An 8,085-nucleotide genomic window follows, 5' to 3' on the forward strand; every position below is an offset into this window, starting at 1 on the left:
TTATTTATGGGTTGAGGTGTTGTTAAAAACTGAGTCATTTTCATTCGGCTTTTACCGTCTCAACCAGTGCCCTGCGACTTGTATATCAAAGACCGTGGTATGCACTGTCCTGTTTCATGGAAAGTTCATATAAAGATTCCTTGCTGCTAATGGATGGGACGTGGAAAACAATTAGAGAATGGGTCCATCAAATGGTATTTCAAAGGTCGTGGTATGTACAGTCCTGTCTATCATGAGAAAGTTCTTATAAACGATCCCTTGCTGCTAATGGTTGTGACAGTGGAAAAAACAACCCGGGAATGGATCCATCGAGAGGTTCGATTCTGCATGTACTTCTCGATACACAAAACAAACATTAACTGTATGGTGGTAATGTTTACGCATTTGACATATTACGTAGCCCAGTGGTAAAGCGCTCGCTTGATGCCCGTCAGTGGGCCCAATGGCTATTTCTCGCTCCAGCCAGTGCACTACGATTGGTACATCAAAGGCCGTGGTATGTGCTATCATGTCTATGGGATAGTGCATATAAAAGATCCCTTGCTACTAATCGAAACGAGAAGCCCATGAAGTGGCGACAGCGGGTTTGCTTTCTCAATATCTGTATGATCCATAACCATATATCGGACGCCATATGTGTTCCGTATTGTGATTAGTTAATTGTAAACTGATGGCGAGTGTGTTCTTTATTGTGATTGGTTAATTATATTCTTTTTCCTGGATCAAATGAAAATAACACCCGGACTGCTAATGACGTCATTAGAAAGTGACGTCATTAGCAATTGGAACAGGCCAAGTTGACGGTTCAATGGTCTACAGTTTGATTATATCCTGGGCCTATATTTTCGAAGCTCTCTTAGTGCTACGAAATAGTAAAACCATCGTAGGGTGTGACGTCACTACAGCACACGCCATAGTGACGTCATAGCTTACGATAATTTTAAGATTTCGTAGGCTAAGATTTCTTCGAAAATATGGGCCCAGGTATTTTTTAAGAAAAACCCAATATACTGTTAGTTCTGTAGAAAAACGATTCAATTTACAATGGACATAACCATATGGAGTTTTTAGATTTGCGGGTGTTATTGCCTATTTGATGCCCGCAAATGTTTTATTTTAACCTCAGACAAACGCCGTCGGTCAAAAATGACATTTGCGGGATCAAATAGACAATAACACCTGCAAATGTAAAAACTTCATATGGTTTTCTCCTAATTAGACTGTAGTATAGTAATCAAGAGAGGTCATTTTAATCCTAGTTCCATATTAGCACCAAATAGACAATAACACCTGCAAATGTAAAAACTTCATATGGTTTTCTCCTAATTAGACTAGTATAGTAATCAAGAGAGGTCATTTTAATCCTAGTTCCATATTAGCACCAAATAGACAATAACACCTGCAAATGTAAAAACTTCATATGGTTTTCTCCTAATTAGACTAGTATAGTAATCAAGAGAGGTCATTTTAATCCTAGTTCCATATTAGCACCAAATAGACAATAACACCTACAAATGTAAAACTTCATATGGTTTTCTCCTAATTAGACTGTAGTATAGTAATCAAGAGAGGTCATTTTAATCCTAGTTCCATATTAGCACCAAAGTAATATAATCATCATTCAGTAGGACCATACCTCAAATGTCAAAGTCAAGGCCGAGCGATTAATATGTCACAGGCAAGACATTGCAACAAGTTACAAGGGTTTCGGTTTTTTATTTAGACTTTCGTTTGCTAAAAGACATAATAGTCCTCTACCTTCGCAAACAAGTTGATGCCAAATCTGACAAAATTAACTTGTCTCTCTGGCCAAACGAATCGCGAATAAATCTTCCCTTTGGTGTGTGGTTCTCACTCTCTGTGTCTATCAGGACCCTCGGTGACACGTGTTATTGTCAGTATTGCAGCCTTTGAACCTTGTGTACTGATTGTGTTTTGGGCAAACAAAAGATTAAGAACTGTTTGTCCACAACACCGCGAGAATTAACGCTGCACTTGAACTATGGATACTTTTCTTCAGTGTTCACTTTTAAGATGTGTGTATTTGTAGAGAGATTTGTAAATAGAAAACAAGACTGGAAAAGGAATTGTAATCATTTTCTAAGACATCAATCATCTTCCTTTTCATCATCATCTTCTTCATGTTCCTTTTGTGTTCGGGTTTCACAAGTGTCGTGGATAGAAAACAAACGTTAGTTGGATTAAACTTGAAATGTCGTGATGTTTTCTTCTTCGTGCATGTTTACCTACCTCGCTTGGTACGTGATTTAGTTCAGTAGGTAGAGCTCTCGCCTGAAATGCTCGTGTCGTAGGACAGAACCTCCTCCGTGGACCTCTTGGAGTTACAAATTACATTTTCTCCATTAGTTTATCCTAACATTCTTTATATTTGATTATGTTTCTGTCAAATCTGTCTCTAATAATTGGGAGCTACATTGTGTACGTATGTACGATAAAAAGAACAGAGAAATTCCAAACGCCATGTGCGAGTATTGCTGTTGTATGTATATCTTGAACAATGGTTCTACTAATTGCACTTTATATCTTGACGAATGTTTCTACCAATTGCACATAAATATACAATCTGTGTTATGTCTGTAGTAGAGTGGGACGTAGCTCAGTGGTAAAACGCTCGCTTGATGCGCGATCGGTCTAGGATCCATCCCCGTCGGTGGACCAGTTGGGCTATTTCTCGTCCTAGCCTGTGCACTAAGATTGGTATACCAAAGGTAATGGTATGTTCTATCATGTCTGTGGGATGATGCATGTAAATCATCAATTACTACTAATGGAAAAATGTAGCGGGTTTCCTCTCTAAGACTGTTTAAAAATTAATAAATGTTTGGCATCCAGTAGCCGATGATTAAAAAAAATTATAACTGTTTTGTAATAACATTTACGTATTTGACATAATAACATGAAACGAAATAGACAGTCAGTGCAAACAACTGTATCGCATACATAAAATACGATTCCAAAATAAACTAAATATAATTTGTCACCATCCAAGGACAATTTATAACGGTTATGTAAACAACTGAATAATATAATTTTAAAAAATACCATACACGAAATAACTATGTAATCACGAGGCCATTTCGTTCTTAATACAAATATTATTATAAGCATGATATATTAAAACCGTCCATTTAAAAAAGAAAAAAAAGAAAGAACGATAGCGTGGTATGCGTTCCATGATTGTCAAATATAAACACCCGAGTGCATAAGAGTGCATCATACACCGATCTTGGAAGCATGTTCCGCTGCACAGTGGTCGCATAGGAATGTTGGAACAGTAAGTAAACCAACCACAGGTTTCAGTCTACTCCGCTTACGGCTATGTAAGTTTGGACCACAGAGTTTGTCTTTAATAATCAATCGGACGAAGGATGTCCTAACAGACAGACAAGCTTTACACGAAGACAGTTCAAATTGACAGAGACGTAACCGAAACGAGGGAATTAAACAAGAGGGACAGTTAGCCATAGCTGATGGACAGTTCTTCTGTTTTACTAGTCTCGTCATGGAAAGTAAATTTGATTTCCCTTCGAAGTACATTTTGTTTTTTGATATTTACTTCAGAAAGGTAGAGATTTGATGTTAATAGAAGGGGAAAAAGTAACTGTCGTTTGTTTTGGGAAAGAGTTTACGCTAAAGGGTGAGAAATTGAAGTAGAGGGGGGAAAAAGAAAGAAAAAACTGGAAAACAAATGGAACAAATATTTAGTCCAGAAAACTGGTTAAGCCAAAATATCAATAAGATAAAGGAAACAAAATCGAGAAAGCTGGAAGACAAAAATCAATTGACTGCTGATAACAGATTAAAAAAGTATAGTTCGTCCCACAGGGAACACTTGTTTTTCATACTATGGAATTCACTATAAATAGGGGGGAGGGGTTTCTTCTTCTTTTTTTTACATCAAACCAAACTGAAATTATTTACAAAAGATATTTTTGTAGAATGATGGGACGGTCTATAGATTGGTTTATCGACGCCACCAAAACACATTGATTCATTACTAATCGACTATTGGTTGTCATACATCTGGTAACTCTTCAGACGAACCATTTATATACATTTTCCCCACAGACATCACATCACATACCATGACTTTAGATATTCTAGTCGTAGGGCACTGGTTAGGACGGACAAAAAAAACCCAGTGGGTCCGTGAAGGAGATTTGACTCTACAACCCAATCACCTGAGGCGACCGCTCCACGGACCGAGGTAATTCCCTTCCCTGACCACAGGTTATGCCAGTCAGTTACCAATGAAATCAAAAACAAAATTAGAAAATACTGCTCATAATTTTTTATTATTATTAATTAATGAAAATAAGGAATGATTTAATGATCATGACAGAAAGATAAAATGTTTTGGCGAAGTCGTGATTGTTTCCATGAATATGATGGCCTATAAAGGACCATCGGGATAGTGGCAGTCCTCTTATGGATAGGCACATAATGCTGATTCTAGCGCCTTGTAAGAGGACCGCCATTCCTAAGACTACTTTAATAAATCAAAACTTGATCAAGACAGATCTCAATGGAATGTATGCAGCTGTGATGACATGCACTCGGGAATCACTGTTTAAACATCGATGCTATAAGGTGAGCATATCCAACATTTGGATGTAGCGGGTTTCCTCTTTAAGAGGGGCGGGACATAGCCCAGTAGTACAGCGCTCGCTCGTGATTGATCCCTGTTGGCCCATTGGGCTATTTCTCGTTCCAGCCAGTGCACCACGACTGGTATACCAAAGACCGTGGTATGTACTATCCTGTTTGTGGGATGGTGCATATAAAAGATCCCTTGCTGCTAATCGAAAAGAGTAGCCCATGAAGTGGCGACTGCGGGTTTCCTCTCTCAATATCTGCGTGATCCTTAACCATATGTCTGACGCCATATAACCGTAAATAAAATGTGCTGAGTGCGTCGTTAAACAACATTTCCTCCCTTCCTGCCTCTCTAAGACTTTCAAAATTACCAAATGTTTGACATTCAATAGCCGACCGGCCTCGGTGGCGTCGTGGCAGGCCATCGGTCTACAGGCTGGTAGGTACTGGGTTCGGATCCCAGTCGAGGCATGGAATTTTTAATCCAGATACCGACACCAAACCCTGAGTGAGTGCTCCGCAAGGCTCAATGGGTAGGTGTAAACCACCAGTGATCCATAACTGGTTCAACAAAGGACATGGTTTGTGCTATCCTGCCTGCGGGAAGCGCAAATAAAAGATCCCTTGCTGCCTGTCGTAAAAGAGTAGCCTATGTGGTCCTTAACCATATGTCTGACGCCATATAACCGTAAATAAAATGTGTTGAGTGCGTCGTTAAATAAAACACTTCTTTCTTCTTTCTTTTTCCAATAGCCGATGATTAATAAATCAATGTGCTCTAGTGGTGTCGTTAAACAACACTTTTTACTTCTTTTTTCCCCAGCGTTTGGCACCTGTTATGGATACAGCCTACAGTCATCAAATCCCATTGTTTTAATCAAATCGTTGAGATGTACAAAACTTTCATTTAAAAAAATGAAAAGGCATGTGCAAGTCCAAAATGGAATATATCACCATATTGATAGTAATCGATGATACGCCATATCGCAACATGGCATCAGAATGTCTACCATCAAACCTTTTGAAAGCTTTCATGAGTCCTATAACATTTTAATCTTGTTGAAAAACTTCTCTACCAGAATATGTCGTTGTTCTTTTTTGTTTTTGTTGTTTTAATCGCCATATGGTGATCATGCCCTAATGTATCTGAGAAGTTGCGAAATATGGATGGCAAAAGCTGGAGTAGAAGGAATATTGCTCGACATAAAGGGGAAAATGGCATTTGGAAAGCTCAGGTACTTCCTTTCATCATACTTTATGTATGTATCAAAACATAAACTTGATGGGGTTTTGTTTTCTTCTTTTTCGTTTTTTTTTTTTTTACTTTCAGTAGTTTCGTTCATTTTTATTCAATGGAAGGGAATTTGTGATCCTGCTATCATTGAATGATATCAAATCATCAGTGCACATATGTTCGAGGCAATCTTAGTGTACGAAATCGTAAAACCATCGTAAGCTATGGCGTCACTATGACATTTACTATAGTGACGTCACAACCCACGATGGTTTTACGATTTCGTAGAGCTAAGATGGTTTCGAAAATATGGGCCCTGATCACTATACAGGAAAACGAAACAATTTAACCAAATTCCTTTGTTTAGATTATAAAACATAAGTGATTTTTAAAAAACATTATTCATATGCATAGCGATACAAATAGGAGAGTAATGAACCGCCGATGATGCCTATGGCGACATCTACTCCCTGTCTATATGTTCTATCCCATCAGTATATGTTATCTATGAGAGAGTCCAACATTTCACATATTGTCTGTCTCCGTATACGTTTGTCTTGGTTTTACTTTCAGTCTTATTAAACTTTTCAAAATCGTTGAAGATGTGTGCGTGTGTGTGTGTGTGCGTGCGTGTGTGTGCCTGTGTGCCTGCGTGCGTGTATGTGTGCCTGTGTGTGTGTGTGTGTGTGTGTGTGTGTGTGTGTGTATCTGTGTATTGGCATGTGTGTGCGTGTACATGTGTGTGTTGATTTGTTTTAGCAGAAATGTCCCTTAAAAGAACCCTTGCTGTTTTTCGGTAGGAGTAGCTTGTGTGGCGTCAGCAAGTTTCCTCTTTATCTACGACAAATTCAAAATAACTACGTTATGTCAGATATGAAAATAGCCGCACTTTAAAATGTTCTGAGATATCATTCAGAACTCATTCCTTTCTTTTCCTGTCGAGGTTGGTCGAATAACCTGCAACACGACCTTGATGTGGTGTTAATTTGACAGGTGTAAATACGACCGTGCGACTTGTCTTATTTACCTGTGCTGACCTGACCCGATATCCCATACAGCAATAAGCATCACAGGTGCATCTTACCTGGACGTTTTGATTACCCTCAACAATCACGTCACCTGGCGCGAAGATGCATTGCTCCAGGTGCGAAATCAACACCTTTGTTTTAAGTGCACCTCTTTAAATTAACGCGGTGTGATTTTAGTTCGGAAAGAAATGAACCAACAGAGAACAGTTTATTTTGATGTTATACTTGAAATGCGATTGGTGTTTGACTCTTTGCAGGTTTTTGTTTTTCTTTCTTCCGTTTTTTTCGGACAGTTAAATAAAGCATGTTTCGAAACAAACACAACTGCGGCTACTGGGTGTATTTATAGATATGTAAATGATGACAATTAACTGAGAACAGCACACACAAAACAAAGGATTAGATGGTCTATAACATATCATAGTAGGAGTGTGCTAACGGCTCATCCATTGCAGTGCAGCGCTTTTATAAATACAATTTACATATAACTTTAAACAATGTTTATAATAGATTATAAAAACATAATTTAGAAATAGCCCGAAACAATGTTTATGACATGTTTAAATCATAATTTAGAAATAACACTAAACATTGTTTATAATAGATTTTAAAATATAATTTAGGAATCACACTAAACAAAATTATATGTACAATGTAGCTTTTGATCTTTTGGGGTTTTTTTTTACTTTTATATAGAATGATGATCCCTATTGAATTAAACGTTGGATTACTATTACAATTTATAAAAATGGTACATTAAGAATAATTGAAGCATCAGTCTCTATTGAAGTACTAGATGTGTTGGTAAAGCGTTATTTTCACTAGTCTGTGTACATTTTTCAAACCCAATCTATTAACTCATGTTTCCGAACTAATTATACTTCGTGGAAATAATAATAACAATAATAATAATAATAATAATAATAACAGAAAATAATAATAACAGAAAATAATAAGAACAACAACAAACAAGGCAGACGAAATGTCTATTATTTGTTTTGTTTTTTTTAATTTACAAATGTAAAGTAACAAATCTAATAGCTAACATGAAACAGTTTAAACATATTCTACAATCTAAAAAGCATACACAATAAAATATGCTATGAAGCATTATTATAATCTATATAAAACTTTGCTAAGCGTTCAGAATACACAAAACAAAAAACACGTTAATCACTAGTTTGTTCTTATTATGGACATCTCAAA

This window comes from Gigantopelta aegis, chromosome 7 (assembly GCF_016097555.1).
Source record: "Gigantopelta aegis isolate Gae_Host chromosome 7, Gae_host_genome, whole genome shotgun sequence".
NCBI classification, from domain to species: Eukaryota; Metazoa; Mollusca; class Gastropoda; order Neomphalida; family Peltospiridae; genus Gigantopelta; species Gigantopelta aegis.